Genomic DNA, 10,771 nt, shown 5'->3' on the forward strand with positions numbered 1-10,771 from the left:
TGGTGACCATGGCGGCCATTTTGAATCCAACTTTTGTTTTTTCAATAATAAGAGGTTCATGTGACACATCAAACTTATTGGGAATTTCACAAGAAAAACAATGGTTTGCTTGGTTTTAACGTAACTTTATTCTTTCATGAGTTATTTACAAGTTTCTGACCACTTATAAAATGTGTTCAATGTGCTGCCCATTGTGTTGGATTGTCAATGCAACCCTCTTCTCCCACTCTTCACACACTGATAGCAACACCGCAGGAGAAATGCTAGCACAGGCTTCCAGTATTCGTAGTTTCAGGTGCTGCACATCTCGTATCTTCACAACATAGACAATTGCCTTCAGATGACCCCAAAGATAAAAGTCTAAGGGGGTCAGATCGGGAGACCTTGGGGGCCATTCAACTGGCCCACGATGACCAATCCACTTTCCAGGAAACTGTTCATCTAGGAATGCTCGGACCTGACACCCATAATGTGGTGGTGCCCAATCTTGCTGGAAAAACTCAGGGAACGTGCCAGCTTCAGTGCATAAAGAGGGAAACACATCATCATGTAGCAATTTCACATATCCAGTGGCCTTGAGGTTTCCATTGATGAAGAATGGCCCCACTATCTTTGTACCCCATATACCACACCATACCATCAATTTTTTTGTTCCAACAGTCTTGGAGGGATCTATCCAATGTGGGTTAGTGTCAGACCAATAGCGGTGGTTTTGTTTGTTAACTTCACCATTCACATAAAAGTTTGCCTCATCACTGAACAAAATCTTCTGCGTAAACTGAGGGTCCTGTTCCAATTTTTGTTTTGCCCATTCTGCAAATTCAGTGCCCCGATCTGGGTCATCCTCGTTGAGATGCTGCAGTAGCTGGAGTTTGTAAGGGTGCCATTTGTGAGTAGCTAATATCCGCCAAAGGGATGTTCGACTAATGCCACTCTCCAGTGACATGCGGTGAGTGCTACGCTGTGGGCTCTTGCTGAATGAAGCTAGGACAGCCACTGATGTTTCTTCATTACAGACAGATTTCATGCGTCCACATTTTGGCAAATCCAACACTGAACCAGGAGAGAATCGGACAGTCTTCTGTTTATTCAACGATGTAGTGTTGCGATGGAGAAAACATGCAAAGAAAACCATTCACATCTGCATTAGTGATCCTGGCAGACTGTTCCAGCTGAGAACAGCCTGCCGGAATTCACTGGCTCCGGCCACAATCTGGCAAAAATGCAGAGAATCAGTGGAACACAAACAGCTGCATGTTGTGGTTTGTGTCCAGCCGATTCCTTGCATTTTCTGCCGGATTAGGTGGCCGGATTGTCACAGGTGTGAAAGTAGCCTTACCCTGTATGTTTTGTATTACTGTATGTAATGTTAGGATACAATAGGTTAGGATGAGAATTTGGCATGGGGGGTGGGGGGCCCAGGCACATTCTTTGCACAGGGGCACTCTGCTGTCTGTGTCCACCCCTGTCTCCATACTATGTCACCGTGCCACTTTGTGGCCTCCTGATTCTGCCATGTCCACACTATGTCACCTTGCGACTCTGTGGTATCATGCTGCTGCTGTTGCTGCCATCTCCACACTATGTCACACTGCCATTATGTGGCCTCCTGATGCTGCCATGTCCACACTATGTCACCATGCCACTCTGTGGTATCATGCTGCTGTTGTTTCCATCTACACACTATGTCACTGTGCCACTCTGTGGCCTAATCATACTGCTGCTGTCACCTCCACACTTTGTCATTGTTCCACTCTGTGGCCTCCTGATGCTGCTGCCACCTCCAGACCCTGTCGTTGTGCCACTTGGTGTTCCCCTCATGCTGCTTCCACCTCACCATTATGTCATAGAGCCACTCTGTGGACTTCTCATGCTGTTACTATCCTCCCTACTCTTTGATGAGGTCGCTATTGTCCTTGTTTGGCCTTCTTGAGATCCCCATTTATTTGATCTTTCTTCTGATCAGTCAGAAGGAAGGAAAAATGAGAAGCACAACGGATCCTGTCTTTGTAGCAGCTGTAAGGCTGTATGGTTGCATCAGAATTGACTTATGATTTCGTAGCCAAAAGCAGGAGTGGGTATAAAACACAGAAGACATGCAAATATTCCCAATACTCATGGATTACTGAGAAAATGCTGACCGGATTAAGGAGTATGCTCCACAGACAGTATCTGTTTGTTGTGGGTTATTGTTCTGACGGATCAGAGGAAGGGCAAATTAATCAATGACGTCAACACAAACTTACTGCTGACACCATCTCCACTCTGTTGGGGGGCTTTACTTGTATAAGCATTTGATAGAACAGGTTCTGTAGATATCTACGTGGAATCAGCTGATGAGTGTGTAAAAAGAGTGTGTTTATTCTTGACACTAACATGGACCTGTAAGGCTGAGTTCAAACTTGAGTTATCTGGTCAGTTTTGGTGAATTTAAGTATACTTTCTTATAATTTTAATCAAGTTTTGGTTCAATTTAATATTAAATATTTAATGAATTTACTAATAAACATTACATGTTGCCTAAGACAGGAGAGAATCGGCCAGTCTTCTGTTTATTCAACAAAGTGGTTTTGCGATGGAGAAAGCATGCAAAGAAAACAATTTCTTTCCACCTGGAGACGAATCCTGTAAAGATTGCTGCAAGTACGGTATTGGCTGCTCCTCGACCAAGATACTTCTGGGGGCAACCTGCCTGGCATGAACAGGCTTCCAGTAGCTACAGACAATGAGAAGACAAAGGTTCAAGATAGCTTGGAGCCCCGAAGAGTCGCAAAGTTAGTCAAGATTCAAACCACCAACCAGGCCCCAGTCTCATCGTCCGGTGAAAACATCACAGGTTCCCAGTCATCATGGAACTGTAAAGGAGGACCTCCTTATTATATTTAATTAATGTACGAATAAAATATTTAATACATATACTAATAAAATTAAAATTTTGCCTACAACAAGAGAGAATCGGACAGTCTTCTGTTTATTCAACGATGTAGTGTTGCGATGGAGAAAGCATGCAAAGAAAACAATTCCTCTCCACCTGGAGACGAATCCTGTCAAGATTGCTGCAAGTGTGGTATTGGCTGCTCATTGACCAAGATACTTCTGGGGGAAACCTGCCTGGCATGAACAGGCCTCCAGTATCTACAGACAATGAGAAGACAAAGTTTCAAGATAGCTTGGAGCCCGGAAGAGTCGCAAAGTTAGTGAAGATTTAAACCACCAACTAGGCCCCGGTCTCATCATCTGGTGAAAACATCACGGGTTCACAGTCATCATGGGAATTAAAAGGAGGGCATATTATATTTTATTAATTTTAATAATAAAATATTTAATACATTTACTAATAAAATTTCAATTTTGCCTACTACAAGAGAGAATCGGCCAGTCTTCTGTTTATTCAACGACGTGGTGTTGCGATGGAGAAACTATGCAAAGAAAACAATTCTTCTCCACCTGGAGACGAATCCTGTCAAGATTGCTGCAAGTGCGGTATTGGCTGATCATCCACCAAGATACTTCTGTGGGAAACCTGCCTGGCATGAAGAGGCCTCCAGACAAAGCTTAAAGATAGCTTGGAGCCCGGAAGAGTCGCGAAGTTACTCAAGATTCAAACCAACCAACCAGGCCCCGGTCTCTTTTTCTGGTGAAAACATTATGGGATCCCAGTCATCATGGAAATCAAAAGGAGGGCATCCTGTGGTGCACGGAGATGGAGAGGGTCTTGGATTCCCCCTGCACTATACGGATGTCTCAGAAATGAACCGCTGCTCCCGACAGCTGCTCCTTGGAAGGTCATGGAGCATTCCGGTTATCCGGCATCTATTCGCCCCGCTAAAGGATTATTTTGAAAGTGTGTAGAAGTCGACACAGGGCCCCCACACTGCAGATTTATCATGGAGACACCGGATTTTACAATAATAAATTATTATTTTGTGCATTAGCAATACTGATTGATTTATTGAGCAAATGTTTACTGAGTGAAGGCGTATGCTCCCCAGACAGGATCCGTTTTTTTTGGGTTATTGTTCTGACGGATCAGAGGAAGGGCAAATTAATCAGTCATGTCAACACAAACTTACTGCTGACACCCTCTCCACTCTGTCGGGTAGGCTCTACTTGTATAAGCGTTTAATAGAACAGCTTCTGTAGATATCTATGTGGAATCAGCTGACGAGGGTGTAAAAGGAGTGCACTTTTTCTTGATGCTAACATGGACCTGTAAGGCTGAGTTAATACTTGAGTTATTTGGTCAGGTTTGGCCCCGTGACTGCCCAAATAAGTGAAGTGTGCAGTGATTCTAATAGTGATGCCTGTCATCTGCATGTCATACTGACTGATAGTATTATTTCCCTACCCCAGCACACTCCCTATGTGTGTTACTGCAAGGCACAGTGTTCTACACCCGTATAAAGGCTCTATGCAGCCCAGAAATAGCAGTTTTTTTCTGACAATTCTGCAAACCGGCCTAATCGAATTTTTGAGAAATTTGCTCATCTCTAGTCCCGAACATTGTGGACAAGGTCTGAGATCAGAGTCGTCCCTGTGTACAATACTGGATGTTATTGCTGGCCAGCTCCATGATGAATCCCAGCACTCTGATTAGGTAATCCTTACTGAGGAACTTCACAATTACTTTTCCTTCACAATGCGCTGATGCTACAGATGCCGTCACCTTGACAAGCTGGGTTGCTGATAAGTGGATTCTAAAGAGCTTGAAGAAATGCGAGTAAAGACATTGGAATAAATTGTCCACTTCCTCCAAAGTGACCTCGTCCTTTGATTCATGAATATCATTCTATAAAGTCTTGAAGTCCTCTGCGTGGATGGCATAAGAAATGTCCATGCGAGGTTCGACGGGCACAGAGAAAACAAGCTCTGTGGCCAACACTGATCCAAACACATCCTACCCGGGCCATATCGCTGCTAGCCAAGTAAGGTCCTGAGAACTGATCACCAGCTTACCAAAACAACAGTCAAAGTTTCTTTGGAATCATGTCCCTACGATAGCCGTGAGCACCTCGGAGCCGTTATACAGGAAGAACGGGAGGCAAGTAAATGTCTCAGGTAACACCTCCAATAGATGGTCCTCTTTCAAACCAACCAACCAGGCCCGGTCTCTTTTTTCTGGTGAAAACATCACGGGATCCCAGTACATCACGCAGAACCAACCTGTCCACACAATCAGGTCCTCTGTGCTTGGCTTGGTGAGTGGAGGCTTGGATGAAATCTGTATGAGCACAGCCAGTGGATCTCTGTCCTTTCCTTTGAGTCTAGGTAAACAGGAAAATTTGGCTTTTAGCTTCAGCTTTGAGCCCACTTCAATGGCAAGACCCTTCTGCTTCTTGGCAGCTATGTGTGCAGACAGGTGCTTGGAATACTCTTTCAGTCTGGTATATGAAAAATTATACATCGATGTCACACTGTACAGAGTCCATTGTTTTTAAAGGAGCAAATCAGACTGTGCTGGATCAAGAGTTTCCTCCAATGGGGTGCACTGAGGGATTTTTCTTTTAGACAAGCTTCACAATGCAGACCGTCAATGTGCAGAGGTCAAGCTTCCGGGAGGATACCTCGAGCTGTGAAAATGAGTGCTCCTTCATGCCGATGACCTACTTCAGAAGGTTAACACCTCATCGGTAGGCGTTTGCATATACTTGTGATAAATGATGTTCCCGTTCACTGACTATAAACAGAAATCTTGACAGACAAATGCATCAAACTTTGCCGCCATCTTTCTAGGCGCCACGTCTTCAGTCCCCTGACCAGCCAGATTTACTAGCATCTGTTCCAGGACATGAAGCAGTGAAATTACATTGTTCATCCCGTAGTCCTGGTGACTGACAAATAACGTGGCCTCCTCAAAGGGCCTGAGCAAATGGCATGTATCACTCATGAGCTGCCACTGGCTGACATCGAAGTTACACAGGGGACTACTCCTGTCTGCTTGGATCATTAATAAATCATTTATGGCCTTTCTCTGTTCACATAGTTGGTCCAATATGTGGAGTGTGGAATTCCAACGGGTGAAAATGTCACATATCAGCCTATGTTTGGGGATGCCGTTCTGCAGCTGCAGCTCAAGGAGTGTGTGCTTTGCGGTGTAAGAGTGGCTGAAGTGCATGCAAAGTTTCCTGGCCATTTTTAGGCAGATGGGTGGAAGACTTCAGGAACTGCTTGACAACCAGATTGAACACGTGTGCCATGCAGGGTGCATGGCTCAGCCCTCCTTGACACAGCGCCGACACCATGTTCTTCCCGTTGTCGGTCACCATGGTTCCGATTTTGAGTTGTCGCAGAGAAAGCCAGGATTCAGTTTCTTGATGAAGGACACGGAGCTGTTTCTCCCCGTGTGACTCCATTCACCCAGCCAAATGAGGTGTAGAACAGCATGACACCGCTGTGCCCTGCACATGTGGTATGCTGGCGGAGCACTGTGAATTGTCCCTGCAGTGGAGGCTGAGGACACGGTGGAGGATGAGGAGGTAGAGGCAGACATTGTCGCAGGACCAATGGCATGAGAATGTGTAGGCGGAAGCGGCGTCACATGGCCAAGTTGCTGGTGTGTCTGGGCAGGAACCACATTTACTCAGTGGACCGTAAAGGACATATATTGTCCTTAAACATAGTTATAGCTACTGAACAATTTTCCCTATAAAGGCTGTTTCACAAAAAATGTCACAAATTAATGGCTAATCAACGTAATTCGGTTCATACAGAAGAAATTCTACACCCATCAATTTTCCTGTATACTTTTTCCTATTAATACACCCCCAAAAAATAAATATAACAATCACAATTCACCACAGAATTGCTAATAGGACATACGTATCTATCCTAATAATACACCCTGTAAATGGCTGTAGTACAATGGAACTTCACCGCTGAACGGCAAATATAATTTTTTGCCACTAATACACACTAGTGTTGATCAAGCACCAAAGTGCTCGTGTGCTCCAACAAAACACTTTGCGATTCTTGGGTGCTCTACAGAGCACCCGAGCACAATGGAAGTCAATAGGAGAACCCGAGCATTAAACTAGGCACCCCCTCCTCTGAAGAGGGGAGAATGTCGGGACTCTAGTTCTGCTTAGCAGTCCCTGCTCTGACTCCATATATCGCTATATCTATATATATATATGAAGTCAGTGCTTTGGGACACCCAGTGTATTTAAATACACTCTATTTCTGAAACGTTTCTGGCAGGATTTGAACTCACAACCTTCTACATTACAGCCAAGATCTTAACCACTACACTATAGAGCTGCATAGCCGGATATAATTAAAAAAAAATGTGGCCATGCAGCTCTATAGTATAGTGGTTAAGGTTCTTGGCTGTAATGTAGAAGGTTGTGAGTTCAAATTCCGTCAGAAATAGAGGCAAAATTTAATTTAATCATATATATAAGTTTTTAGCCATAATATATTCACATATATTATTATATATTTAGAATATATAATATATGCAAATATATTATGGCTAAAAGATCAGTAGTAGTTTCCCACATATTATGCATTCATATATTTCATATGATTTTATCTATAATATATATATATATTTTTAATAGTAATTACACATTTATTTTGTGCCATACATTTTTTACAATTAAAATATATAAATTAAATTTAACACAGGTTTAATGAGACGCACAGGACTGAGGAAAAATTAGGACGAGGTGCTGCCAGTAAAAGAGGATCCGCCCTTCCTCTAAAGTGAATAAATAATGTTAAAAAATATACTGGGCACACTCACTTATGTAGAATCATATATTTTATTCAAGGACATGTAAGGTAAAGTAAAATCAATTATTTTAAAAAACACATATAAAATACAGTCAAGCAATATAAGAACACATGGATACAATAAAATATATAGATATAGAATAAATACTAGGACCAGTGGTGGATAGGCTGGGGATGGTAAAAAATCAGTCCATACGAAAGTCAGAACAAATAGCCCAGCTGGTGGCTTGAGCTAATATAGTGGCTAGCTTCACAAAGTACTATAAGGTTCACAGTCCTGATTCACTGCAAGAGGATAATGTAACTGTGGTACAACAGAATTCACTTAAGTGAGTATACTTGCGGCGTCCCGCTAATACTCACTGTGCATTGCGGTTCCTTATGCAGGTAAACTTGGAAACAAATTGTCGTTATCAGCTGCTGCTGTAGCAACTGAAGGATACTGTGTCTTTTCTCTGTGCCCTTGCGATCCTCTGGCTGCCGCTCCGTAGTAGCAGGAAGCTGGTCAGCGCTGGGACTCAAGATGCTTTTCCCCTCGTCGGTATGTTATGCGACACACTCCTCGTGTGTTTGCGCTTGTAGGTCCCGGCGTATCAGGGGTTTAGTAAGGCACGGAGTTCTCAAAGACTTTGAATTTGCTACAGCAGCAGCTGATAACGACAATTTGTTTCCAAGTTTACCTGCATAAGGAACCGCATTGCACAGTGAGTATTAGCGGGACGCCGCAAGTATACTCACTTAAGTGAATTCTGTTGTACCACAGTTACATTATCCTCTTGCAGTGAATCAGGACTGTGAACCTTATAGTACTTTGTGAAGCTAGCCACTATATTAGCTCAAGCCACCAGCTGGGCTATACTTCTATTTGTTCTGACTTTCGTATGGACTGATTTTTTACCATCCTCAACCTATCCACCACTGGTCCTAGTATTTATTTTATATCTATATATTTTATTGTATCCATGTGTTCTTATATTGCTTGACTGTATTTTATATGTGTTTTTTAAAATAATTGATTTTACTTTACCTTACATGTCCTTGAATAAAATATATGATTCTACATAAGTGAGTGTGCCCAGTATATTTTTTAACATAAATTAAATTTAGCCTCTATTTCTGAAATGTTTCTGGTCGGATTTTAACTCACAACCTTCTACATTACAGCCAAGAACCTTAATCACTACACTATAGAGCTGCATGGCTAGTTACTTAAAAAAAATAATAATAATATGAAACTTCTGCTGTATAGTAATACTTACTACTAGTAAGTATTCCTATACAGCAGAAGTCTCATATTATATTTTGTTTTATTTTTTAGTAACTGGTCATGCAGCTCTATAGCGTAGTGGTTAAAGTTCTTGGCTGTAATGTAGAAGGTTGTGAGTTCAAATCCCACCATAATCTTTTCAGAAATAGAGGCTAAATTCAATTTAAATACACTGACTCTTGCATCGCGCTTGTGCACACGCAATATTCGGCCGAGCATAGCGATGATTGAGCCGAACTGGCGTTCGGCCAAGCATGCTCCCTCCACACTAATACACAACAAAAAGGGCTGTCATTTTCTCACTTCAACACACAACGGCTTATAAGCCCTTTTTCCCCACTAATACACACCAAAAAGGGATTTAGAACATGTCAACAGAACGGCAAATATATATATATTTTTTTGGAACTAATACATGCCAAAAAGTGCTTTAGAACATATAACTGCACCGCTGAACGGCAAATATATTTTTCCTTTGCCACTAATACAAGACAAAAAGGGCTTTAGAACATATAACTGCACTGCAAACGGCAAATATATTTTTCTTTTGCCACTGATACATGACAAAAAGGGCTTGAGAACATATAACTGCACCGCTGAACAGCAAATATATTTTTCTTTTGCCACTAATACACGCCAAAAAGTGCTTTAAAACATATAACTGCACCGCTGAACGGCAAATATATTTTACTTTTGCCATTAAAAACACGACAAAAAGGGTTTAGAATATATAACTGCACCGCTGAACGGCAAATATATTTTTCTTTTGCGACTAATACACGCCACAAAAAGCGTTTTAGAACATATAACTGCACCGCTGAATGGCAAATAGGCCCTTATTTGTTTCCACTTATACACGCCACAGAAGGCTTTAGAAAATATAACTGCACCGCTGACCGGCAAATATATTTTACTTTTGCCACTAATACACGCCAAAAATGGCTTTAGAACATATAACTGCACTGCTGAACGGCAAATATATTTTTATTTTGCCACTATTACACACCAAAAGGGCTTTAGAACATATAACTGCACCGCTGAATGGCAAATATATTTTTATTTTGCCACTATTACACGCCAAAAAGGGCTGTAATTTTCCCACTTCACCACACAACGGCTAATAAGCCATTTTTTTCCCTGTTAATACAAGCCAAAAAATGCTTTGGAACATATAACTGCACCGCACAAGGGCAATAAACCCTGTTAATGGCTGTATCAAACAGCACTTGCACTCCAATGACAAGAACGGTTTGCTGGAATTACAGAGCTGTATAATGGCAATTTGGATCCCAAGTCAATGCAGCAAGGTGTAAAAATAAAGAAAATGGGTAATGGGGGTCGTGGTTTACATGGTTTTGTAATTTAAAAGTTGTTATAATGCTATTGTATGATGTAAAGAGAATATATAATAAAGATTATAAATAAAGAAAAAAAATAAAAAATAAGTGTAATAGGATTTTTCCTATTACCCAGGCTGTAACCTCCCTACTGAACCCTGTTCAAAATAAATGCTGTGAAATGATTCCTTCCTATCCTTTCCCTACACCTTGAATAATATTTCCCTGAACTTGTAAATCGTTTTTTAGCACAATTACGTTTTTTATAGCACTGTCCCTAGTGCCTGCTGACGTCTCTACCTGCACTAAGTACACTGAAAATGGGAGAATCCAAGATGGCTGAGGCTATTTATAGGGCTGTGACATCACATGGCTGGCAGGCTGCTGATTGCATGGCATTATGAGTGATCCTGGGTTCCCAGAGTTCCTTGCT

General features: G+C 41.9%; 1 pseudogene; it reads right to left on the reverse strand.

The window, feature by feature from the left end:
* Positions 1 to 4,522: 4,522 nt before the first annotated feature.
* Positions 4,523 to 5,594, reverse strand: LOC120990750 (annotated as a pseudogene).
* Positions 5,595 to 10,771: the final 5,177 nt, after the last annotated feature.

This window comes from Bufo bufo, chromosome 2, assembly GCF_905171765.1.
Source record: "Bufo bufo chromosome 2, aBufBuf1.1, whole genome shotgun sequence".
NCBI lineage: Eukaryota > Metazoa > Chordata > Amphibia > Anura > Bufonidae > Bufo > Bufo bufo.